Source organism: Canis aureus, chromosome 27 (genome assembly GCF_053574225.1).
Source record: "Canis aureus isolate CA01 chromosome 27, VMU_Caureus_v.1.0, whole genome shotgun sequence".
Lineage (NCBI taxonomy): Eukaryota > Metazoa > Chordata > Mammalia > Carnivora > Canidae > Canis > Canis aureus.
Genome location: NC_135637.1, coordinates 15,491,988 through 15,519,825, shown reverse-complemented (window position 1 = coordinate 15,519,825; position 27,838 = coordinate 15,491,988). Strand labels below are relative to the sequence as shown.

General features: G+C 42.4%; 2 long non-coding RNA genes across 6 annotated transcripts in view; both read right to left on the bottom strand.

Annotated features, from left to right (window-relative positions):
• Window positions 1-27,838, bottom strand: part of LOC144299909 (uncharacterized) — a 383,693-nt gene that overhangs the window by 167,189 nt on the left and 188,666 nt on the right. The gene's annotated exons all lie outside the window — the stretch shown is intronic.
• Window positions 8,961-27,838, bottom strand: part of LOC144299908 (uncharacterized) — a 132,086-nt gene continuing 113,208 nt past the window's right edge. For 2 of the 5 annotated variants that reach the window (XR_013366549.1, XR_013366545.1), the window contains 3 exons: window positions 20,445-20,584; window positions 12,347-12,542; window positions 8,961-11,818 (listed from right to left, as the gene is read on the bottom strand). This is a non-coding gene — a long non-coding RNA (uncharacterized LOC144299908). The remainder of the gene's footprint in view (window positions 11,819-12,346; window positions 12,543-20,444; window positions 20,585-27,838) is intronic. The other 3 variants (XR_013366548.1, XR_013366547.1, XR_013366546.1) reach the window with 3 other exon arrangements.

The following is a 27,838-nucleotide window of genomic DNA, read 5'->3' as shown; positions in this document are numbered from 1 at the left end:
TCCCTCATCACAAAATGGGGACATTGGTGCCAACACACAGGACATTTTCTTTCAGGGGAACATGGTCAAAACAGTAAAATAGTAAACACTTAAACTGTTTCTTGAGTGAAGAGATGGGTGATAGAGTCTGGGATAGGGTAGAGGGTGGAGGCATCTACTACACATGTTTCTTAGTCATAAAACCCATGATTCTTACATTCGACCATGGCTATTCACTCAACTGAGCTGTGTCAAATCAGATAGAGCAGAGGATCCTCGAAATCGTGCTTCCCTTTCAAGGTTGTTGTGGGAACTGAATGACATCATCCTGGCCCTCTTGCAGGGCCTGCCGCATAGCAGGTATTTAAGTCATGGTGGCAAATGCTGCCGCCATGTTTGTTGCTCTGGTGAATGAGTCAGCCGTATGCCTGTTTGATTCATGATTCCTGGAGGGTAGGAAACTTCCACTGTGCCTCACCACACTGTGCTCTGCTCTTGCCTGGCGGTCAAGTATAAGTTCTTTCCAGAAAGTCAGGTTTGTTCAGTGAATGACACTTGGGCCAGGGCACCAGCCAAATGATACCACCCATCAGCCTCAGCAGAGTTTCAGCTGGTGGCTGTAGCAGCCAAGACTAGGGTTCAAAGCACTTTTCTTAAACCCACACACCTAATTGAGGGTTCACGGTGAGTGAATCCAAGCTGAAGTGACTGAGGAAGGTAAAGGCATGAAATGAGCAAGGTCATGACCTAGTTCTTCTGAACCAGAACTCTGCCATCAAAAGCCTTTAATAAGAACTGCCTGTGGGTTTTTTTTTTTTCTGAGTCTTCTTCCCCAGCTCTCCCTAACTCCTGCCACAACACCCACACCCCAGCTTTCTAGGCTCTGAAAATCCCTCACTCACTACAGTAATCCAATCCCTAATTTCTCTAGTCCCCAAGCTTCCAAAACTCTTCTAAGAGAAGCCCAGTACACTACAGGTGGCAGTCCTTCCCAGATCCCCCCTGAGAGAGTAGTTCCAAGGTCTTAATGAATTGGTCCTAGGCCCTAGGAAATTCACACCCAAAGGGCAAGGCAAAGCCTGATCTGAAAGCCTGGGATCCTTGAGAATCAGGACTTCTGCAAGAGCTAAGAGCCCAACATCACTCACAAGGCACCAAAGGAAAAGCATCAGAGCATTTATATGAATGGGCTATCAACCCAGAACTTCCGGTGGAAGTCCATTCAAACTCACCACAATCTGACAACTTTGTCACTCCCTCTGCCTGGAACGTACATTGCCACCCTATTCACCTGGCCTACCCTACTTCCTCCTGGAGCCTTGCTTCTTCAGGGACAACACTGTCTCATAAAGCTATAAACTGGATTCCTTCCCACAGCTAGGCACTCCCACGCCCTATGCTTCCCATTACACTTCACTGTAATTGTTTATGGAACTAATTGGATGTGCGGCACTTTGAGCCATAGCTAGCATTTACTGAGCACATAACTAGGTGTCACATTCAATGGTTTCTCATATATTACTGCTTTCAATTTCCCGATGACTCTCTGAAGTCAGTGCTATTATTACTGTCCCATTTTACAGATGAGAAAACTGAGGACAGATGAGACGAAGTGACTTGCTCTAAGTCACATAGACAGGAAGGGACTGACCCCAGAAGAGCAAGGCCTGGGCTGTCCCGTTACAATTCTGCATGGATATCTATATTAAGGCATCCCTAGGGAAGGTGGCCACCCTCCGAGTCTGGAAGAAAACACTGATGGAAGAACATTGGCTGGAAGACACAACAAATAGCCACGTTGGTGGTGAGCATCTTTACCAAGTATTTCCATTTCCCCCCTCCTAGGCCCTTGTCAGTAGGTGCGGCCATCTAACTAGTTCTGGCCAATGGGCTGTGAGCAGAAGCTCCATGTGTCATGTCCAGGCCACAGTATTTAATGGCCAATATGAGAATTTTCAAAATTCATTTGCTCTGCCATGAAAACTGACAATGTTTGAGACAGTGGCCACTCCATCAGCCCTGGGGCCCTGGGAAATTCCAATAAGCAGAACCCCTCTGAGATCCACGATACCCAAGTAGTATAAATATCAAACAAGACTGTGTTGTTTTAGGCCACTGGGATTTTTTTTTTTTTAGGTCAGCATAATCTAGCATGTATCCTATCAGACACTTGATGAAAGCAAAACAATATAATTAAATGATAGCTAGATGCTTTTAATTATATTAAAGTTAATATGATTATGTGGATATTATATTTCAAGCCTCTGAACCCAAGCTCTGCTCTCTCTTTGTCAAAGAGGGATATAGCCAAGTTATACAGAGGAATTAAATGCTAGCACCAAACTCCCTCCACTTACCAGAATGATGAAGTTAGAATTGAAATAAACTAATTTTGTCACTTGGGATTCAACTCTATTTGATGTAAGTACAACCTAAATCATACAGTGCCTAAAATCCCACAAATAGGGTTACACTGGTTAATTACAATCAAGACATCCCTGCTTCCAGTATGTTGTGACCCATGCACTGAGGATGATCCGGGATGTGGGTAGAAGCTAAGGGGACAAGAAGACATTCCTCTTCTCTTCCTTCCAGCACTTCCTTGCCCTTATCCAAAAGTTCCTTCAATGCATTCCAGAAAACTGTGATTGCAAACTCAGATGAAGTTCTCTCATTCCAAGAATTCAAAGGGAGTCACAAAAAATAAATGTCATAAACCTAAGCATTTCTCTGATGGTTGGTGGCCACTTTTTCTATATTCTTGAGTTGTGGGACATTCAGTTTTCATAGTCTAGAGAAGCATCCCTCAAAAGATGATCCTTGACCACCGAAATAAAAAATCGCCTGGAAAGTTTGTGAAATATAGATTCTCTGACTTTTCTGAGGATGAGGGTGGGGGGGCTTAAATATTCATTTTTTAAAATCAGGTTCCTTGGGGAATCCAGTACCATTAAAGGCTGAGAAGTTCTGCCTTAAATTAAGTTTGCAAGGAAAACAGAGAACCAGGCTTCTGGGATATTTCTGGAAAAGTCCAGAGTCCAGCCTGCCATGAAGATATTCTGAAGATTCATAAGTTGGCTCACTGACCTCTGAGAAGAGCCAGGGTGTCCAGGTGAACAGGAAGGTAGCCAGAGACATGCAAACTCTTCTCCCACTGGTCCCATTTAGTTCCTAAAGTAGACTGCACAGTTCAGCCTATCAGCACACAGCTTTCCCTGTCTATTGGTATTGGTCCAGAAATGGACAGTAGGCTCAACTAGATGGAAGAGAGGATCTATATAGTTCATGCCTGGGGGAGAAGTCTCAGGTTTTTATCTCTTTTTCCAGATGGAACAATGAAGCATATAGAGTCACTTACTAGTGGCAGTTTTGGAAAGAGAGAGAGAGAGAGAGAGAGAGAGAGAAAAGAAGAAGGAGGAGGAGGGGGAGGAGGACGAGGAGGTGGAGGAGGAGGAGTAAGGGGAGGAGGAGGAAGAAGAGGAGGAAGGAGAGGAGAGGAAAAGAAAGAGAAAGAAGGGAAGGAAAGGAAAAGGAAGGGAGGAAGGGAGGGAGGGATGTGGGGATGAAGCAAATGAGATCAGAAAAACAGAAAGCACCTAAATTCCTGATAATGTCATTGGTCACACTGGATCTGGCGCCTATCCTTCCTCTGATCTTCCAGGTACTGAAGATAAGAATTTCATGTATTAAGCCAATTTGAATCAGGATGTCCTGGTACTTGCCACCCAAAGCATACTACCTGATATTTATTTTCATTGTCACCACCAATGTCATTGTCACTAAGATCTAGGGTAGGAGTTGCTTTTCTCCAAGGGAGGTAGGAGCCTTAGCTTGTCCTTACTCAGTACCTACAGCTGTTCCATTCTGGAAGATTAACAGGTCTAGAATCTGTATGGCAAGAGAAAGAAAAGTAGAACTCAGAAATGGTTCCCATCCCAGTTCCCATTGATACAGTCATGGGACTTAAAATGAATCCCAAGGTCCATCTTTCACATCTGCAGAATGAAGGGGGTGCAATCAGAGGTCCTCTCTCTACTCCGAAGGTCTTAAATGGGGGACCATGTTCACTCCATGGCCATTATTAGTAGTCATATTGATGCACAGGAGGGGAGAGCTCCCAGATTGCTTTTGAAATTGTGCATTAGTTGACAATCTTTGAAAAAGCAGATGGCTCATGAAAATCGAGGCTTTTAGATTCTTCTGACAAATCACCATACCTATCAACACGGGACCCACATTCCCATATGGCAACAATTGGCTCGGGGTGGACAGCTGCTCTCTTTAATTGAGGCACGCTTACTCTAGTTATCCCACCCCCACAGCTCCCCATTGCTTCCCAACACTGAGCCTGAGTTCTGGCTGCATTTTATCATCTTACGCTCAGCTCACTTACTAACCTACATTTCCTGCCTGGCCAACGTGGACATGGACTTTGCAATCCCAGATTTAAGACAACAGCCTAAGGTTTCTGGCATACAAATTCTCTGGGGCCCTTTAAAGTAGACATTCTTGTCTTCGCATCACATCCTCATGGAGAACACAGGAGCCCAGCAGCCTTGAGAAACCACCCTGGAATACTACCCCCAACTCCACTCGCTCATGGTCTTGCTCAAGGGTCAGTTTGTGTCTGGGTTGTGTTTTCCATTTCTTCCTTGGACACTTCTGTTTCTTTCCTGCTCTGAGGTCTGTTTTCCAGCTCACGGGTGGTCAGTTCCTTGGGCTAGATGAAGCAGGATTTTCCATAATCGCCACCTCTCCTAAGCCAGTTTGGAGTTTGGGGTTTGCATTTTGAGTCATTAAGTTATTCACTGCTGGGGAGTTGGCACTTTGCAAGCTCTTAGGATAAACAAACATGTCTGCCTTTCAAAGCACAGATCACAACAAATGTTCTGACTCCAAATATTGGCCACATATATTTTTGCCTAACCACAACAGTCCTAAATAATCAGTGTGTTCTCCTTAGTTATCTGAAGCTGTAATCCGTAATAACTAAACCCTAACCTCCTACTCTTGAGTTTGGGTGACCTGGTTGAAAGTATCTGACGGCTTTCTTGGAGATTCGTGGCATATATGGTTGAACTGGACACTGGGACACTTCCTATGCTTCTGATCTAGACTTGGACAAATCCCTTCCTGCACCAGCCTCAATTTCCCTCCCATACTGGAAGGAGGTAAATGAAATTGGTGTTTACAAAGTATGTTGCATAAGATCTTGGATTTTGTTGCAAGGTCCCTTGTAGAGGGACCTCTTCCTCTACCCTTGTAGAGGAGACTGGAAAGCCTAATAGGTAAGACCAGGGACTGCCCTTTCCAATCCTGGCACTTTGCTATGTTCTGTTTTACATGTTATAATGACCTGGGTTGGAAGAGAGGACGTATTGTTGTGTACAAGAAGATAAGGAGGGAGGGAAGGAGGGAGGAAAAAGAGAACCTTACCAAACTAGTTCAAATGCCTCTTCTAAGAGCTGAGTATATGGAAATAATTTTTTTCTTGGAAATCAAATATTAAAAGGCCCAATTTAATCTACCTTGAAACTGAGTCAAATTTGATCTATACCAGAGCAAAATCAGTATGACACATTGATAAGAGCACGAATCCTGACACTAGGCTTCCTGGGTTCAAATCCCAGATCTTTCATCTAATATCTGTGTGGGTTTGGGCAACTTCAGTAGTATCTCTATCCTAGTTGCCTTCTCCGAAAAGCATAACAACAAGAGTTGTTAATCTGCTAATGATGAACAAATCTGTTAAATCACGTAAGAAACTTAGTGCAGTATCCGCTATGCAGGTGGCATCTTGGGCCAGCATATGTGGACAGTTTAGGGTCATGCTTGGCTTCATAAACAGTGGCTTTCCATTTATGTATGTATGCATGTATTGATTAATTTAGGCAAACATTATCAAGAACCTAGTCCGTTCCAGACACTATGCAATCTACTCAAAATGGCAAGTGCTTTTTTGAGCATGAGCCCTGTTCTTTCAACCTCACAGTCTGAGGGAGCAGGCATATAGCAAGACATGTAGCAAGTACAAGAAATATTCCAGGGCCTGCTATTGTCCAGATAGAGCACAATAAGCTCAGGAGCGAGAGGAGGTTGCCAACCAAAGCGTGGATACCAGCTAGATTCTGGAATAGGTATTCCACATGCATCCTCCTGGTGGCCCCATGAAGTTAGATTTACTATGATATTATACCCACTTTACAACTGAGAAAATAGAGGGTATGAAGTTTGTCTATGTTTTTTATGTTAGCAAGGAGAAGAGCTGGATTCAAACCCAAGTCTTGCTGAGACCTGAACTGTGCTGCTCAGCTTAGTCGAGAAGGAAGCTAAGGCCTGGATGGCTCATTGTCTAACAAAACCTATTGTCACTTTTCTCTTAAGAATCCCTGATGCTGGAACACCTGGGTGGCTCAGTAGTTGAGCATCTGCCTTTAACTGAGGGCGTAATCCTGGGGTGGGATCAAGTCCTGCAACAGGCTCCCCACAGGGAGCCTGCTTCTCCCTCTGCCTATGTCTCTGCCTCTCTCTGTGTGTCTCATGAATAGATTAAAAAATCTTAAAAAAAAAAAAAAAAGAATCCCTGATGCTTAGGTAGACATATGGATGCTGAGAGAGCAAAGTCTACATTCATTACCCAGCTTTCCTTACAGTTGGGCCCATCACATGATTCCAACCTGAGCAATGGCCATACCTCCATTAAAAGGAAGCATCATGCCTCCCTTCTTGTCTTCTTTCTTCCACCTGGAATATGGAGGTGGTTATATACCATCTTGGATTGTGTGATGAAGGGCAATGTCTTAGAACTGGAAAAGTAATAAGACAGAAGGAGGGACACCCAGGTGGCTCAGTGGTTTGGTGTCTGTCTTCAGTCTGGGGCGTGATCCTGGAGTCCCAGGATCGAGTCGCACATCAGGCTACCTGCATGGAGCCTGCTTCTCCCTCTGCCTGTGTCTCTGCTTCTGTGTGTGTGTGTGTGTGTGTGTGTGTGTGTATATATCTTCTGAATAAATAAATAAAAACCTTTAAAAAACATTGAACAATAAAATAAATAAATAAATCTTTAAAAAAATCTTTAAAAAAAAAACAAGACAGAAGGAGTTTGTGTCTCTGCAGGCCGTATGGATGGGAAATGCCTTGTTTTAAGAGAGAAATAAGTGTCTATCTTGTTTAAGCTCAATAAAGAGGCAGATTTAGAGTCTCAATAATACATAGTTATAAATGCATTTTTTTCTCCTTTAGAAAAGCTGTAGCTTCAAGGAATTAGGGCTACAAGTGTATCTTGGGTAAATCTTAGAGAGCTTTGGACCCTATAGGATTGGCATTTTGCTGGTCTCAAGTATACAGTATCTCAGTCGTTGAGGAGTGAGGGGCAGGCTACCATGAAGACAATTTCTTTCAGGTTATAAAACCTCTTTGCCAACTCAATAAAGGTTTGTAAGACTTTTGTAGCTGGACCACAGTGAGCCTAGGACACAAAGCACAGGTAGTGAGAACCCTGCTCAACAAACAAGAGATTTTATACACAATGCCAGTAATGCCTCCCACCCAGTCCAATCAGTTGTCCTTCATTGAAATCACTACTAGTATAATCATTATTATTGAGCGATGGCTGTCACATAATAACATTCAACTTTGCATATCCTCTGCCATATTATATTTTCAGTAGAAGTAGCTCTTTTAATCCCCATTTTACAATTGGGGTCGGAGACATTAATTAACATTCTCGAGGTCAGAGAGTCAGAAGCAAAACTAGAAATCCAAACTGTCCTGGTGCCAGAGTCCTGCCTTCTTGATAAAGGAATGTGATCCAGGAAAGATACAACCAGCCCAACCTGTTGGTAATTGGGTCTCCCCCCAAAGCAGCCCTTTATCCCCAGCTCCCTGCCTCCTGGACTTGTTTCAGAAAGATAATGTATCTTTCACTTTGGGAATCACTGAGTGTGTTGAGAACGGCTCGTGGTCCCTCTCGTGTCTTAAAACCAGGCAAGTCCAATCCAAATTCTTTATATTCCTAGTCTCTAGATCTCGGTGAGCCCAACCCAGTTTGCTGGGCTTGGGCCCAGGTTCCGCTCCCTTAATTCTCAAACCTGGCACTTTCTCACGAACACCAAACCCAAGTTGCTTTTTTGGAGATGAGCCTGTACTGAATCCAACTTCACACTCTACTTCTCCCAAACCCCTTGACCCACAATGGACCTCGTGTTGGCTTTCTCCAAGTAGCTTGAGCCCCAACAACAACACTGCAACCTCCACCCCCATTCCTGCTGCTCATCTTGCATCTTGGCCAGTTCTCAGCCTATAATTCTTTCCAAACTTGCCTGTATAAAATAATCATGTACATGAAGTAAAACAGGAGTCTCATATACACACTTAATAACTCTTGTGTACTGTACAAGAGGGAATTCCACTCTATAACCCCCAGAGCTTTCGAATGGCTCTCGTTTAGCTTCACATTCCTGGTGTGAGATCTAAAACTTCTTTCTCTCTGCCCCAGCCTGTTGCTGCCTTTTGAAATGGTTGTGTCTCCAGATTCCTTGGGACCATTTCATCTCCATCTCTGCTTCTAATTGGGGGATTTAGTTAGTGCTGTTTAGCCCTAGAGCTAAATGTCAGGGTTTCACTTAAAATCCCATATTTTGGGAACTGAGTACATCATGCTGGGGGAAGGTTCAAGTGTGAGCATGTCACAGTAAATGGAGTTAAATGGATCAGCTAATCCTTCCAGCCAGGAGCTCCAACACAAGGTGGAGGTTCCCACCCCTGGTCTTTGACAGATGCCCTGTGTGATGTTGGCCATGTCACTGGTCCTTCTGGGGCCTCTTTCCTCAAAATGGGTTGTTCTGTTATAGATGCGTCTCCAGGAAGTTAACCAGCAGTACTAACATCTCATATCAAATCGGCAATGGTCAGGCTCGCCAAAATAGCAAAAACAATGTCTAGCTTTTAAAAAAAAATGGTTTTATTTTCTAAAACATACATGAACAAGGGAACCAAAGATAGTGGAGAACACGAATGAAGGAGAGCAATTAATTAACTGTATTAATGTGTACATTCAGCAAATATCCATGATAACTGGTCTTTGCTAGACACAGTGCCCAGCACTGGGAAAAAAGTGAGCCAGAAGCAGTCCACTGCTAGTATCTTCCATTCAGTTTGCTCCCTAGCTTGCTGTCCTCTGGCCACACTGGTTTGCTTTATATCCTTTGAGCATGCCAATTTTGTTCCTGCCTCAATATCTTTGCATTTGCTGTCCCCTCCACACCTTCCTTTTTGGTCCTCGGATGTGGTTTGGGTCTGAATTCAAGTGGCTCCTCCCAGGACAGACCTTCCTCTACCAGTAACTTGCTGTTAGTGCCCTCACTTTGATCTCACTGTATACCATCTTCACACTGTGTGTCTCTCTAGGAAATCTTGCTTGTCATATGATTGTCTAATGGTTCAGTAACCAGTATCCCTCTGCCCCCCAAACTGTAGGCTCCTTGAGGGCAGAGCTCTTTTCTGTCATTCTTCCCTGCATCTTCATGATATGCCTGATATAGAGAGACATTCCACAAATGTAAGTGAATGAATGGATCGATAAACAAATGGATCTTGGTGTTACTTTTTTTCTTAAAACACATCTAGCTAAATCTGTCAAGCCCAACCTTGGCTGTTTCCTTCAATTATAACATCCCCCAGGTATGTAATTCCTTCTAGAACAGTATATTTCAAGTGTGCTATAAACATATAACTCTTAATTCAAAAGAAATCCTAATCTATAAAGCAGTTAGCATGAAGGCAAGGATGCTCTGGTTGAGATGAGGGGGTGGGGTCTGGAGCCCCACCAATCCACAATCCCCTCCCTTCAATTCCATGCTAAAACATCTTTATAGCCCCACCTGGAACAAATTTTGCTATTTGGATTTGAAGGAAACTTTCCTTTATTTATGCAAAACGCTGGCAGGTATACTGTGGACAAAAAGGGAATTTCAGTGGCCAAGCAAGTTCGGGAAATATATAATTATTTTTAATAAACATGTATTAAGTGGACACTACATCCCAGAAATTGTGCTAGTTGCTGGGATATAATAGAGGAAAAGAGAGATATAATTCCTGTACTCACAGACCTTATAATCTAGGGATTAAAGAAAATTCTACTGGTTTTAAAAACATAAATTGAATTCTTTCCTCATGGATCATACAGGGCATTTGCTCTAAGGTATGCTGGGAATATCTGGGTATACATTTTGCCCAAAGTTCCTCAGTCCATGTCATTGGTCTAGTGTTCCACAAAGCATACTTTGGGAAATGCTGGTCAATACCCAGTGCTTGAATATCACCAAGAAATGACCTCTATACCATTAGCAATTTTCAAAGCATCCCAACATTTAAAGAATTATGTAATCCTGGATGATTCAACACATTTGATCTCTGATAATTCATAAGGCTTTTAAGAACTTCTGTGTCTTGGATCATCCTCTGGACATGGGTTGCACTTGTACTTGGAACAAGTGGGCACAGCCATTAAGAAAGCCTGTTATCTGGCCGGTAAGCCATGGCAGGGTCCCATTCTGCAGTTATATCCATTTGCAGCTTTGTCTTTGCAGTCACTCCTTATAGGAAAATGAACTTCTTAGAGTAGAAATGTCTGCCCAGAGATTTCAGCCATAAAATATATACCCTCCCCATCCACAAATCAGGCAGAAAAATCCAATCAAAAGAAAGAGCCCCTTTTTCTTATCCTTGCCTGGGGACATAATTAACTGCTCCTTCCTATGTATTTCCAGAACACTACATATAACTACCTACAGCATTTATCATAGCAGTTATGATTCATGACAACCATGCAGGGTTCCCTCTTTTGTGCCAGGCAGTTTGCAAAATATTTTCCATATATTATTGCTTCTTTTCCCAATACTCATAGGTAGGAATTATTATCGATACTCTTCTCTCAAAGATGAGAAACTGAGGCCTTATAAAAGCTAAATAACTTGCCCCAAAGAACACTATCAGGGAATGAAACACCAGGATTTAAATCCAACCCTATCTGATTCCCACATCTAGACTCTCCTCTCCACATTTCCCAACTAACAGTTTAACGATCCATCACCTCCGGTTTGGATCACCAGTTTCTTGAGTGACCTCTCTTGAGTTTCGTCCAGCACATAACACAGACCTCGTGAGGGCTCAGCAAAGAGTAATTGAATGAACTGTGAGAGGCATCATGGTACAAGAAAAAGAGCTTTGGGTTAGAAAGCAAGAAAACTGGATCCTTCTCCAGGTTTTGTAACTAATCTACTATGTGACTTTGAGCCAGCCCCTTCCTCCTCTCTGGACCTTTGTCTTCCCATCTGTCAAATGAGAAGATTGGAAGAGATTATTTCTAATACAATCCTTGCCTCTGAGTCCAAGTGACCTAGGGCAGGAGTGGGTGTCACATAATTCAAAACAATGTGGGAATTCCCAAGAGGATAGAGTTGGTGTGGCCTATCCCCCAACATCCCCAGTGCCTAGGAGAGTGCCAGGCACACAGTAGGTGCTCAGTTAGTACCCATTAAATGAATAAGTGGGTACTGATGCCCATTCAAAACTCTGCTAAGAATAAACCATAAACACTTCACACACCTCAAGTTCCAGAAAAAAGCACAAACCATTTCCTTGTAAGGGAAGATGGATCCACTAGGGAACTGCAGCACTGACCCAACCCTTCAAGCATGAGAGTAACTGGAGTCCAGCCAATGGGGGCAGACGGAAGCTGGGGTTGGGAAGCCTCCTGGCTACCCCACACACACCCCACCCCACTGATGAACTTGAAATTCCTGGGTCATATCTTTCATCACGTCAGAGCATGAAGCCTCTGGAAAATATAAATGAGAAAGGTCCAAGTCTAGTTTTGCAAGGATTTGCCCCATATCTCACCCTCCCTGAAACATAGGAAGGAGCCATCAGGAAGCCAAGAGACATGACATTGTAAAAACCCCTTTGTGGGAAATAAATAAATAAATAAATAAATCGATCCAAGATGTAATCTTTTTAGTTATAAAAACATGTTTTCCTTGCTTTCTGACCCTTTAGCATTTCGGGGTTTGGGGAGTTGACTGGATGCCTAGTGTCCATGAACACTTGAAAGTTCATCACCCTGACCTTCTTGGCTGTTAAATCTTAACACTGGTTGCTGCAAAGTACTTTGGCCTCAAAAGAAGAAAGAAAAGAAAAGAAAAAAAATCTGTGTGTGTGTGTGTGTGTGTGCATGTGTGTTTTCCCCAAACACACTCATCTTTGAGCTCATACTTTGGGACTCTGTGCATGGTTTTCTCAGATAGCCTGTAGATTCCCAAACAAATAGCCTGAGTTTTCTTTTTCCTATGGACTCTGCGGAATTCACCTGGAAATCTGGTGATTATTTATGTTCTAGCATACTTTCAGTCAAGCCACCCAGGACTTTCTATCCACAGGAAAACTGACAAATCCAATCAACTCTCCAAGTGCAGTTCTGTAAAGTCTTATTCATTTGGATGCCATCAGTTCAGAATTTTTGGATAATTCAGACAGTCTGGATGGAAGTTTCCTTTTGCACAGCTCTACAGAAAAAAAAAGAGAGAGAGAGAGAGAGTTTCTTAACAAATTGATAATGCAAAGCAGACTGCTGAAACTGGAAAGAAACTGTCTTCAGGATCTTCAGAATAGCATTCACTGACAGGCGATCGACGATTAATTACAAATTATTTTTATCATATAATTAAATTGAATTCCAGGCAATTGACCATCCACGGGGAAGAATATAGGATAGAGGCAAAAAGATACAGGCTTTCAGTTCACCGGGCATGGGCTCAAACTCCAGCTATGCTACTCAGGAGCTTAAGTTACTGGGCAGAAGCTGCTTCACTTCTCAGAGCCTGAATCCTGACATGTGGGAAAGGCTGCAGGATGGACATAAGAATTGGAAATCCCATCAGTAAAAACAGGGTTTCCAAAACTATGCTCAGAAGGATTGTTAAGTCCACAAGATGCATGAAAATGGGATCCATGGTTGAATAAGTTTGGGATAAACTAGGCCAAACAAAATCCAGTATGTTTGCTTGCTTTGGGGGTTTGTTTATTTCCAGGCCTTTTCGGAGCCTTTAATATTGTACTTGATGTTGTGAATTTCCAAAAGGGAGATGTACTAAGCAGTTTTTCCCAAATGTCTTTCAGCAGGAATCCCTCTCTGTTAGAACACTTTTCGACCTCTTACAGAACTCTTTCTGAACACAGTGTGCAAAATGAGGCCTTTGGATCTGTGGTTTGAGCTATGTCACCACTAGGCGTAGTGAGGACTTATGGAGGCATCCACACTCTATCCCCAAATCCTCTTAAGACCTAGGCCAAATCTAGAGATACAGTCTGTGACCAAGAAACTGGATTTTGGCTATGAAGCCGCAGTTTTACAGGCTCCCTTCAAATCATCCTAGAAAAATTAACTTGTGGGATTTTCCCAGATGTTCTGAGAAGTTATTATATATGGATGTGCTAGGGTCATCAGGGTCATTGCTTCAAGGCCCTAAAAGTTTCAGAAGATTGAAGAAATGGACTGGGAAGAGAAAACATGGCAGGGAAACAAGGAATCTAATTCCTGGCACATAGTAAGGGCATTAAATAAAGAAGTATTTGTAACACCATTAAAATGATGAAAGAACAGAAACCACAGAGAATAAGTTAGGGTCTTGTGATCAGTTTTCCTTCTGGGGAAATATGGGAAATTCAAGAGTCATTATCCCAAGGGTGAAAGGGAAGGACGTCTGCAAGGCACCTGGGATGGTATTAAAGGGTGAATCCAAAGAATGTCACTATTAGTTCCTACCTAATAAGATTGAAAGTGCCATATAGGGTTCTAACCCTCATAACAAACTTTACAGCACAGCACATTGTTAAAAATTAAATGAAAATTTCAGACAGGAAGCTGTCATTTATTCACATCTCCATTTATTCATGCATCCAAGACTACTGAGTGTTGAGTATGCAAGAGCCACTGGGAGAGTGTGGGAACAAGGATAAACAAAGACCATCCCCAGAGGGAACCTACATTAGAATAAGGGAATAAGGCAGAGGCAAGGATGCTAACCAGACTTCCATGTGCTCCTCCAAATTTCTTACCCACCCTTGAAATTAGGTTGGGGTCACATGACTAGGTTCCACCCAGTGGGAATGGGGGCAGAAAGGGTCAGCCTTTACAAACAAAACCCTCATGACTGTCTGGTCCTGTTTCCTTCTACTATGATGACCTTGGGGACCACTTGCTCAAGCGAAAAGCAAGAAGATGGTGAAGGGCTTCCCACGCACCTATAGGGCTATGACATGAGACAGAAATAAACCTTTACAGAGTTAGACACTGAGTCTGGGGGTTTGTCCATTGTGGCAACTAGAATTAGTTGTCCTTATGGGCACCTGGATGGCTCAGTTGGTTGAGGACCCGACTCTTGATTATCAGCTCAGGTCTTGATCCCAGGGTCATGAGTTCAAGTCCCACACTGATGGGGGGTGCTTTTTTAAGCCTCCTTAAAAAAAAAAAAGAATTACTTATCCTAAGAGAGAAACAGACAATACTCACATAAATATATGAAGCTACAAAGGAAATGAAAGTAGGGAGGGGATCAGGAGAGGGAGAGGAAGGCTGTGTTAGTAAAAATCTCAACAGAAAGCCACACCCTTGAAATACTATTACATAAAGGGGATTTACTTACAAAGAAACTCTTTACAAAGGCTTGCATGTTAGGAAACCATAAAGAGGGGGATCCCTGGGTGGCTCAGCGGTTTGGCACCTGCCTTCGGTCTAGGGCATGTTCCTGGAGTCCGGGAATTGAGTCCCACGTCAGGTTCCCTGCATGGAGCCTGCTTCTCCCTCTGCCTATGTCTCTGCCTCTGTGTGTGTGTGTGTGTGTGTGTGTGTGTGTGTGTGTGATGAATAAGTAAATAAAATTTAAAAAAAAAAAAAAAGAAAAGAAAACCATAAAGAGTAATACAATAGGCCAGGGTGAGTAGCAGAGAGCTGTTACTATTTCTATGCCTAGAAGAACCCAAGGGAGGATGGGATGGGGCTGAGGAGACCATGCCAAGCTGGTGGCCTTGAGAAGAACAGTGGTCTTTGGTTGAGGAACATATCCAACTCAAGCCATCTTACAGTGCTGGATCCAGGGGATAAATACTCTAGCCTCATCTTCTTCCTTCCCTCCAACCCCAACCAGGGCTTCCCATTGGCCAAACCCAACCAAAAGCCAGAAGGCAAGGGAGCCCATTGATCCTGTCCATATACATCAGATTCCAGGGGCTGAGAATAGGGTGGGAAGGGTGGAGGGAGCTCTGGGGGGAAGCTGGGGAACATAAGATACCTGGGGCTGAGACACTATTTTAGAAAAAGGTAGCATGAGTACAGGCAATGGAGGTCCTGAGGAATAAGAAGTTCATAGAAAAGCAAAATTCCGGGATGCCTGGTTGACTCAGTGATTGAGCATCTGCCTTCAGTTCAGGTCATGATCCCGGGGTTCTGGGATCAAGTCCCACATTGGGTTCCTTGCAGGAAGTTTGCTTCTTCCTCTGCCTGTGTCTCTGCCTCTCTCTCTCTCTCTCTTTCTGTCTCTCATGAATAAATAAATAAATAAAATATTTTTTAAAAAGAAAAGAGAAATTCCTGATGCTTAAAGTTACCAACAACTGAAGAGGTGTGGCACAGAAGCCCACCATTCAAATGCTGGTAGGGAGAGTGTTGTAGGCAGAAGGAATGATGGAAAAAATGATGCAGAGGCCAGATTTCACCCTGCATGTAGGGGCAGCTGGAAGGACACCCATCTACTCAGGATGCAAACTGAGGATGTTTCCCCCCAGGTGATTTATTGAGAAATAATTTGTATATCAGAAAATTTACCCATTTAAAGTAAACAACTAAATATTTTTAGTGTATTTACACTGTTGTGCAACCACTATCACAATCTAATTTTAGAACTTCTCTGTCAACCCAAAAAAGAAACCCTGTCCCTATTTGTAGTTCTCATTCCCACCCCCAGGCCCAGGCTACCACTCATCCACTCTGTCTCTATAAATTTGCCTTTTCTTGACATTCATATAAATGGAACCATGCAATATGCAGTCTTTTGCATCTAGCTTCTTTCATTTAACATAACAACTCTCAGGTTCCTCTATGTTGTAGCATTCAATCATGTCTTATGCCTTTTTATTACCCAACAGCATTCGATTGCATAACAAAACCACATCTGGTTTCTTTGTCCACCAGCTGATGGACTTTTGAGTTGCTTTCATTTATTGACTACTGCAAACATTCTTGTACAAGTTGTATGTGGATACATGTTTCATTTTTCTTGGGCCAATACATGAGCAGAATTGCTGGGTCACATGATGAAGTCTATGTTTAACATTCTGAGAACCCACCAAACTATTTTCCAAAGTGGCTAAATCACCGACTCTCTTTTTGAAAAGAATTCATCAGTGTCCACAGCTGATTGGACCAAATGGGAGCATGTGACCTCAATGGAACCAATCAGTATTTCCTTCTAGAGGTCTTGGTATTGGGGCACAGAGGTGCAGATATGTTGTTCGGCTCTGCAGTACACATGAACTGGAATTGCCATGTCTGGTCTATTTGCAAGGAAAGAGAAAACTGAGAAAAGAGAAGAGTTGACTTACAGAAAGAAAAACCAAGATGAGAAGCCACATAAATTGGAAGAGATGGACAAAGTCATCTTGGGTCCTGGATTTGGGGGTCTTGGTTCCAGGCCTTTGTGAGGTCTGGCATGGCCCATGCTTTCTTCCACATACTTCAGTGGCCTCCAAAACACTTCCTTTTTTGAATGATTTATGATAAACTTTCATTCCCAAGAACTAAAAGCTCCCTGACTAACTCAACACATTATGGCTGGAGCAATGCATGGGGAGAAGAACAAAACAGCCTCATCTCTTAAACCAAAGGGAGAAAAAAGGGGGAAAAAATAAAAAGAAAAAAAGAAGAAAAGTATATATATATATATATATATATATATATATATATATATATATGTATATATATATATATATAGCACTATACAAGCATGACATGTCCTGGCCTTTGAGTAGCACACAGTAGGGTCATAAAGTTTTAGCAAACTGTTACAGAAGGGACAAAGAAGAACATGGAGTAGAAGATTCATTTTCTTTTTTAATAAAAACCCTTTTTTAAATGTTGTTCAAGGAAGTCATTTTACAATTTAATAAAAAAATAAAATAAAAACATAGTGAAAAACTGCCAAGATTATGGAGTTAGGACTCATAATGGTGCTGAAAGAGCCTGAAACAAAAGACACCCCTTAAGTACCAAGCATTATAATTATATGCTACTTAAAGAACCACAGTCAATTCTCCTGCTGACTAATCTTGATTATCTGTCAAGAACCGGAGTCAGAGAAGTCATACAAGTGTTGGGCAGATTGTCTAATTCTGGGGCCGGGCTTGCGGCTTCCTCTCCTCCATTCCCTTGGAGGAATGTCTGTGTGACAACAGAACTTCATCACAAATCTTGGCTCTCTCTAACCTTGCCTGGGAGGGAATGGGAAAACAACAAAAGAAAAAAATAGTCCCCAGGAAAGTAACAACTGAAAAATCATAGGGAAGGAAATCCCATAGATAAGCTTCTTCATTCAAGGATCAACAGGTTTCTTGTTTTCTCTCCCAGTTGGATGTGGACTATGTTGGGCTCCTGTAGTGTTGCATTCACACCTTCCTAGAGCAGTGTCACACACATAGAAGGCATTTGATTGCCATTGCTGAATGAATGAATGAATGAATGAATGAATGAAGCCAATTAGAGTATCCTTGATTTCAGTATCTCTAGGTGGATGTCAACTCTGACATCATGACTGGAGGCTGAATATAAGAAAACTATCTTAGGCCATCAACTATGGACTCTGGCAAAATGTGCAACAGTTGAGCGAAACCTCCCACATGAGATGGGAGCTCTTAGCAATTGTGGCAAAGCCCAAATGTTTCACTGAGGTTATGTAGAGATCTTCCTTCTCCCAGTAGTCATGAAATGAGGACTTGGTAAGTCAGACCAGAGGTGAGTAAGAAGTGGTATCTGCTCTTCAGCAGAAAGGACAGAACTGTAAAATGGTCTTTGGTCAGGTGTGGCTACTCCAGTTCATGCACTCTGCAGTACCTCACTACACTCTCACCCAGTCTTGTTGGAGGCAGGCTGCATTTGTAATTTTAAATGTTCTACTAGTCCCATTTTTTAAAAAGTAAAAAGTAACGGGTGAAGCTAATTTTAATAATATTTGATTTAACCTAATATGTTTAAAATATCGTTTCATGGGGCATCTGTGTGGCTCAGTTGGTGAAGCCATCACGTGGTCAGCATCCAACTCTTGATTTTGGATCAGGTCATGATCTCAGGGTCGTGAGACTGAGACCCACATCGGGTTCCATGCTTGGCAAGGAGTCTGCTTAAGATTCTCTCTCCTTCTGCCACTCCCTCTTTCTCTCTCTCTCTCAAATAAATAAATAAATCTTTTAAAAGTATATCATTTCATCACACAGTCAGCATAAACATGATCAATGAGATATTTTATATTCTTTTCTCACCCTTAAGCCTTCATGAGCATGTGTATTTTAAACTAACAGTATAGCTTACCTGGACGCTAAATTTGCATTGAAAATTCTTGATCTTATATTTAGAATTCATACACTTACAGTTAAAAAAGGTAGATTCACCAGCTAAAGTTGTGCCAAACATACTTCAAAGCCTTCTAATAGATAGTCAGTTTTTAATGTGAATTTAATCAACATCAAATAAAACTGAAAATTCAGTTCTGTAGTTGCACTAGCCAGTCGTCAGGTGCCCAATAGTCCCACAGGCTTGTGACTACCATATGGAACAGTACAGATATAGGACATTCTAATTACTGCAAAAGTTCTATTGAACAAAGTATTACTCTCAGTGTTCTAGGAGATCTCTAAAGGTAGAAGACAGGCATGTGTTTTGCCCTCTATCATATCCCTTTGAGCAAGGATTAATACATCAGCAATGTCAGCAAGTGATTGCCTGGGAGTTCTTGGTATTGCCTTGTTTGTTTCTAAACCATCATAAATGGCAATGGATGAATGGAAAATGAATGGATGGCAGTGTTGTCACATGACAGAGGTTGGAGGGTTTAGAGAAAACTTCACTGAAGAAGGTACATTTATGATAGGTCTTGACAGGTGAATAGGAGTCCTCCAGGCAAAGAGTAAGGTAAAAGATAGAGGAAGAGACTGGTGCATAGGTTCCAGGTTATAAATGGATCTAATGTTATGAGTATGATTTTTTGTTCATTTGCTTTGCCCCATCAAGGTGAAACCAAACTTTTTCTATGCTCCTTAGAGCTGTGCATCCTTGGGAAAGACACCTAATCTCTCTTAGTCTTGGTTTCCTCCTCTGTAAAATGGGAGTACTAATTTCAAAAGGTTGTTTTGAGGACTAATGAGATGCAGAGTGTTTCCCACCATGCCTGGTAAATAATAAATAGTCAATATCTGTTAAATGTCAGCCATTCCTATGTCCAGTGTTTGTTAAAAACATTTACCAAAGTAGATTGTGGCCAGACACAGGATGCTAGGTGTCTCTTCCAAAATCTCTTCTCTTTCTCAGGGCCAGCACCTTGACCTTAAGTGGGGTGGTTATGTCTCAGCTAAAAGCTACCTCTTACCAAGAGAAGCCACAGGACTAAGCTTAGGTCCATAAAGTTTCAATAGAAATGCTGTGGGTTATTTCCAGGAAATTTTTCTTGGAGGGAAGGGGTTTCTCTTCTGCCTCCCTCTTCCCTGAGCACAGGTGATGTGCTAATATGGGCAGAGGAGGAAATCAGAAGGCACCTGAGTTCTGGATGAGTGAGCAACTCTAAGTGAGAGAAGCCAGAGATCACATTTCTAATCTGCTCTGACCCCAGGACCTGTCTGTAGAGGACCATCTCTTGGGAGTAGCTCTATATGGAGCAAAGTTTGGGGATCATATTTTAGGTGCCCCCAAGGGAACAGTGAGATGGCTAATGGCTAAGCTATAGGTGGACAGACAGGGCCATCTGTAACAGGGGGTGACGTTTCTCAGGCTTTGAGATCTCACGTTGATGGAAGAGTGGGGTTTCGTGAGGTTGGTAGTGTGTGAGGTCAAGGGGACAATTGGTGGCTTGCTGGCTAACAGCACTGGCTTTGCCAGATGCTGTGGGGCTGTGACTTACCCACCATCCCTACAGCTGCATGTTATTGTGATCCTCCTGATTATCAACTGACATTAAAAGCTCAAGAATGCTGCCTTGTCTCTCAAATCTACTGTGGCTTCTCATAAACTATTGTTTGTTGTGGCTGAAATATGTCATGATAGCATCTTTTCAGCTTGTATTTTTGGAGCAGCTGTTTGATGTTTGTAAAAGTGCATTTCCTTGTTTGTTTCTAAACCATCATAAATGGCAATGAAGTCAATAACTTACTCCTTGCAATCCTTCAAAGAAACCCAAATGTGGCCTTGCCCATCCTTTTGTCTACTGAAACTTGATACTTTAAGCCAAATTCCTTGGAATTCTTCACAGAAGGGAAAGTAGCTTTGAGTCCCCAACTAGGTTGTGGTATCCTGCACGAAAGAAACAAAGTCAGCGTCCTTCCAGAGACTCACCATACATCAGCATTATTGTATTCCAGCACAGAAGCCAAGTGATTCTATATTACTATAGTTGTTTCTTTATTTTTGGAGCACTGGCCAGAAACCGAGTCCTTCTCCTGCTCTCTAGGTATGGATTTCACAAGAAATGAAGTGGGTTCATTAGGCTCCGGAAGTGAGCATTCAGGTTATCAGATCTTGTATACACAGGAGGTTAGTAATACATCGGAATTACTTTTGTTGATTATGGATATTACCATGATTTTCCAATAACTAAAAACTGTATTTTCTTCATGCTTAGCATAGCTTTATACTCACTGGAAACTTCGTATGAGCTTGATGCTAAGCCCTTTACTTGGATCATTTCAAACTTCTCCATCATCCTAGGAGGCAGGGATTGTTACTACTGCATCTCACAGAAGAGGAAAATGAGGATCAGAGAAGTCAAGCAACTGTTCAAGGCACACACAGCTGAGAGGAGTGTCAAACCCAAGCCTGCTAGATTCTCAGGGTCACGAGCTGAACACGTTATGCTGTGATTTCTGCATGACATTTAGCTACCAGGCAACCAGGTAATGAATCTCTTCTTCATTAACCACTGTATTGTTGAATACTACCCCATGGGTGAGGCAGTTAGGAAGGTATTTTTTCCACCATGCTTTCAAGCAACATATCCTCAGAATTTGTTTTTCTCATCCTTAAAATGGGGTCCTGATTTCAATGGCTTGTTGTGAGCATTAACAAGGCAATAAAAGCAGAGGATTCAAAGAGATGGGGGTAAGGGCTGAAGCTCAGCTCAGGGGATTTGAAGTGGTGGTTTTTTTTCCCTCATCCAAGCTAGTTCTTTCAATTTGCATGTGATTTGAATTCAAGTGGGGGAAAAATACATTTTCAAAATGGAACCCAAGGCTGCTTGACTCAATACTTTTCACATGATTCCAGGCCACCCCAAATGAGATCAGCGGTCCTCAGTAACTCACAATGAATTCTGTTAACTGTGCACATGTCCAAAAAAATAAAAAGTACAACTCACAAATTGTGTGAGCCCAGATGCTCCCAGTTCCCAACACCAGTGACACCTATGAGGAAATTCCAAAGAAGGTCTCCAGGCATAGCTGCAGCCTCTCATGTGGGGACTCCTCTTGTGGATAAGGACCGATGCTGAACCATTGCTTATTCTCCAGGAAGCACTTTGGCTTCCCACGTCGTGGGAGATATTGGCCAAGGATTGTTTATGTGTTTTGATTTTTGCACTCTTTCCAAGTTGAGGGCATCTGTGGAGTGTTGTCCTGATTGCAAATATAGACACTGTTTAGTTTGCTGGTGTGTGTTTTGCTCCATCTAGAAGACCCACCAAAGAGAACAAAGGTCATCTAGAGGAAAGAGAAGATTCTCCAACAGAAAATAAAATGGGAAGAAAAAAAATCAGGAATGGGACGCCGGGTGGCTCAACGGTTGAGCATCTGCCTTTGGCTCAAGGCATGATCCTGGGGTCTGGGATCGAGTCCCACATCGGGCTCCCCACAGGGAGCCTGATTCTCCCTCTGCCTGTGCCTCTGCCTCTCTCTCTCATGAATAAATAAATAAATCCTAAAAAAAAAAAAAAAACCTTTAAAAAAAATCAGGAGCGATGTGACACCTACAGGGATGTGCTCTGCACACCACCAAAGGCCACGTGTACCTCACTGGGTGGCAGGAGCTTGTGGAACAGTGAGAAAGAACACAGAGTAGGGCACCTGGGTAGCTCAGTGGTTGAGAGTCTACCTTTGGCCCAGGAAGTGACCCTGGGGTCCTGGGATAGAGTCCAGCATCAGTCTCATCAGTCTCAAAGCGCAGGGAACCGGCTTCTCCCTCTGCCTATGTCTCTGCTTCTCTGTGTGTCTCTCATGAATAAATAAATAAAATCTTTTAAAAGAAAAAATGAACACAGAGTAAAATCAGAATGACCTATGCCAAAATCCTGGCTCTGCTCTCATTAGCTAGGTGACCTTGAGCTAGTTACTTCACCTTTCTGAGTGTCAGGGGCCTTTTCTGCAAATTTAGGAAGAGGGTGGTAAATAATAGTTATAGCTGATATGTGTTGAATGTTTACCATGTGCCATTAGCTCAATTAATTATCACAAGAAATCTTTGAGCTGTCATCCCCATTTTACAGAAAACCAAGGCTCAGAAGTGAAACCATCTGCCCAAAGTCACAGAGTAAACGGTAGAACCAGGAAAGTATCTCCGTGCCTTCTGGCTCTGGAAAACAGGTTCCTAATTGTGGAGTTAACACAGAGAGTTGGTATGACAATTCAGTGAGAGGATTCAAGACAAGAGCCACCTCCTAACAGAATTAGTCACCAAAGACATGGGTAACAAAACCAAAAATATACAAGTGGAATTACATCAAATTGTAGAGCTTCTACACGGGAAAAGGAACAATCAACAAAACAAAAAGTCAACCTATGGAATAGGGGGAAACATTTGCAAACCATATATCTGATGAAGGACTGATATCCAAAATCTAGGTAAACTTCTAAATAGACATTCTAAAAGAACGTCTACTAAAAGAGACACATAAATGGCCAAGAGATACAGGAAAACATGCTCAACATTACTATTCATTAGGGAAATGCAAATCAAAATCACAAGAAGATGCCACCTCACATCTGGTAGAAAGACTATTATCAAAAAACAAATGACAATAATAACAAATGTTGGCCAGGATATAGAAAAAAGTGACTTCTTGTGCTTAGTTAGTGTTAGTTAGTAAATTAGTTCAGCCACTATGGAAAACACTATGGGGGCTCCTCAAATAATTAAAAACAAAAGTGCCATATGGTCCAGTCATTCCACTTCTGGATATACATCCAAAGGAACTGGAATCAGGGTCTCTAAGAGATATCCGCCTTCCCATGTTCTTGACAGCATCATTCACAATAGCCAAGACATGGCAGTAATCTAAATGTCCACGGATGGTTTGATGGATAAAGAAAATGTAGCATATATATATAAAATGGAATATCACTCAGCCTTTAAAAAAGAAGAGAATCCTGCCATTTGCAACAACATGGACAAATCTGGAAGACATAATGCTAAGTGAAATAAGCTAGCCACAGAAAAACAAATACAATATGATATGACTTATATGAGGAATCTAAAACAGTCAAAATCAGAACCAGAGAGTAGAATGGTGGTGGTTCCCAAGCACTGGGTAGAGAAAGAAACAGGAAAGTGTTGGTCAAAGGCACAAAGTTTCAGTTCTGCAGGATGAATAAATCTCAGACATCTAAAGCACGGTTCCTATAGTTAACAATTCTGTATTGTATACTTAAAAATTTGCTGAGAGTAGACCTTGTGTTCAATTATTATTCCCCTATCAATAATGAGTGAATGAATGAGGCAGGGAAGGGGGCTTTTATAATGATGGATAGGTTTATGATACAGACATAGGGATGGTTTCACAGGTGTATGCTTATCTCCAATTCCATCAGTTTGTATACACTATGTATGTACAGCTTTTTGTGTATCAATCACTTCAGTAAAGTTGTTTGGAAAAAAAAAATATTCCAACTATTTATACCCCAATCAAAAGTACTAGCTCCCAGGCATGACATATTTAATTAAAACAGATTAATGGATATACAGGTAGATTCATTAAAACACACACACACACACACATACACACACACACACATACACACACACAAAGGAATGTCCTCTTCCACAGCTACAGGAAAGAGAAAGGTGAGCAGCAAGGAATTTTCAGATAATGAGAGCTCACCACTACAATGAGGCCATTGATAGGTAGCGTTGAAAGGTCCAAGGAGGGGAGAGATTTGATGGAAATGTGATAGATGTGGGAAAAGACCAATAAAGCCTCTATTCTTTCTGAGACCTTGGCCACCGAGGCATCAGGATGTGACATGGGAACATCAGCTCCCAGTGGGCCATGAGGTCAAGACTGTCAGAAATAACCCATGGCCTATATGAATAGATACATGGAGAACCTGCCATGTTAGACTATGGCAATGAACAACTATAAAGTGTCAAGTAGACATTTGGAGCTGAGCTTTGGAATTGATCTTTCTTTTTTTCTTTTTAAAGATTTTATTTATTTATTTGAGACAGAGGGAGAGAGCAGGGGGGAGGGGCAGACTCCCCACTGAGCAGGAAGCCTGGACACAGGGCTCAATCCCAGGACCCCAGGATCATGACCTGAGCCAAAGTCAGACACTTCATGGACTGAGCCACCCAGGCACCCCTGAAATTGATCCTTTTTATTCCATATTCCCAGAAGACATTTCCTCTTGCAGCCATGTGGGTGCAACTCCATTCATTGAACCACTACCATTTCAGAGCTCTGACTAGGGGCTACGAGGAGCAGGTGTGTGATTGCCACCACCATGGGCCTTGGACTACAAATGAAGACGATGTAGAACCCATTTGGCAGAACTCAAAATAACAGCTAAATGAAGATAAATTATGAAGTATATGAATGACAAAACATTATCTACACATAAACGTTATGAAAAATGAAAAAGCATTTAACCGAAGTTCTGACTATCTAGAACCTTCAATTAACTGGAATTCTTCTCTTCTGAAAAATGGATCTGAAAAATAAATGAAGCTGGATTTCAGAAATTTAGTCCAAAGGGGAGCTCAGAGCATGTTTGGCTTAATATCCAATGCCTTCTGCAACACTTGCATGCACATTCCCAAGACTGAGTCCTATGGAGACAGAGGCCACATGTTTCTATCCACTGCTGCATGCTCAATACCTAGCTGAGTGCAGAGTACTTCATAGGAGGATAGTAAATATTACAGAATAAATGCTGACACCCCACTCCCTACTATCTCCCAGGTACTTAATCATCAAAGAAAGATTTCCATATGATCATCATTGGCCAAGGCAAGAAAAGAGATGCAAGTATTTTAGAAAGATTTTCAGAAATGAGGTATGGTAGATTAAAGATGGCCATAAATTCTTGCTACCCCTCCCACTGAAAGAAGGAAAGCTAATTCCCTTCCTTGGAATCTGTACTGACTCTAGTGAACTTTTTGACCAACGGAATATGGCAAAAAAGACATTCAGAAACTTCTGAGGCTAGGCCGTAGACCACTTGGTTTTGCCTGGGCCTCCTGGAACATTCTTTCTTTGATTTTTTGGATGCCATGGAAAAAGTTCAGTGCTTGAGAAATGCCACTTGTAGGCATCCTGGCAATGGCCCTAGCTGAGCCAATCTTCCAGCCAGGCCCAGGCCTCCAAGGCACCAGAGTAGTGAGTAAAACCATTCTGGACCCCCTAAACCAGATGTCAGGACACTTTCTCTATAAAATGTCAGATAGCAAATATGTGTGGCTTTGCACATCATAGAGTCTCTGTTGCAACTAATCAACACTACTGCTACAGCATGAAACAACCATAGACAGTATGTAAAAGAAAGGGTATGGCTGGGTGCCAATAAAATGTTATTTACAAAAATAGGTGCCAGGTTGGATGTGGCTTGCAGGCCATAGCTTTCTGACCTCTGCTGTAGACCAGCCCAAGTGACTCTGATAATGCCACATGAAACAGAAGAATCTCCTGGCTGAGCCCTGCCCAAATTCCTAACCAGCAAAATTGTTCAAAAAAATAAAACAGACTTTAAATCACTAAGTTTTCGGCACTTTGTTATGTAGCCACAGATAAGTAGAAAAAATAGGAGGGCAAGGAGCAGGAAGGAGTCCAGGATAATTCTCGACTCGGTTTCCACAAGCACTCCAGTTGCTGTGCATGACAACAGAAGAATAGAAAGTAAAGGCCTTATCACCCAGAACTGAACTCTGCTACCCAGAAGAGGAGTAGAGGAGGGGGCCGTGGTTACAGGACATCCTTGAGGCAAGATTCCACAGGGCACTGTTCACTGTATTCCAGTGGAGCCCAACCAGGGGCTTGAACCCACCACAACCATGAGATCAAGACCTGAGCTGAGATCAAGAATAGGACACTTAACCTACTAAGCCACCCAGGTGCCCCTTGAGCAAACTTTGAACCTCTCTTAAGCTTTCATTCTTCCTTTTAATGGAACTTAGTTCCTAGGGTATATATGAGGAGTAAATATGGCCATATAAGTAAAATTTTGGCATATAATAAGTCTTCAATAAACATAGCTTTACTATAGATGTGTCTAAATGCCTGTGTACATGCACACACATGCACACACATACATGCATATTTATCAGTAAAGAGGAAACCTACAGGTGCCATAAAAAGTGAATGACTCATGGAGTCACATGCAGTGGGCGTCCTTTCCAAAACACATTCATAAAAGTCAGCCAGTATGTATGGAGCGTCACTCAAAAGCTGTGAGGCACTTTAACACATTATCTGATGTCAATATGTTTAAGAATCACCTTGGGGTCCTTCCTGAAATGCATATCCCTCCTCTCCTCCCTCACAAGAGATTCCGATTCGGCAGATCTGGGCTGAGGTCCAGGGATCCAAGCAAGCTGTTAACAAGCACCCCGGGCTTTGCTGAACCCAAAAGTCATCTGGTCCCACTTTGAGAAACTGCTTTCTGTAAGCTTCTCATGACACCATGAACCAGCTCAGGGAGGGGAGATGGCTGGCCCAAGGTCGCCCAGCTGGACGACAGCAGAGGCTTGACACAATGTCTGCCCACAGAGCAGGTATGCTGGCTGTTGCTATGCCTTTCTGTGTCCCCAGGCTCCTAGCAGAAGAGTCTGTCATGGAGCAGCTGTTCTGTGACTGTGGCTTGAGAAGAAGTGAACCAATGTGAACAAATGTCCCAGTCAAAAAGGGATTGGGAGTCTTCCAACCCAATCATCCTATTGTACAGATGGACAAACCAAGGTTACCATGGTGGGAAACCATGGCCCCTGCTCACACAGAGAATGAAGTCTGCATCCTTAGCACCCGCCTCCCCACCCCACCCCTTCCCAGACTTTGCTAAGGAAACCTGCCCATTTGGTCTGGTCAGTGGTAAACTGAAGCAGAGAGTGATCAAATCCCAGCTAGTTCCCATTACGCTATAAATCTCGGCATGATGCTCAATGTGGTAGGGAAGCAGAATCACCAAAATCATTGTGAAATCAGTTCGTCCTTGGTCTGGCAAAATTGCTCTCAACCTGTCACCTGCAATTCCATGTTATGGCCCTGAGATCAGTCTAAACAAGCCTTTCTGTAATTAAAAAAAAAAAAAAAAAAAAAATATATATATATATATATATATATATATATAT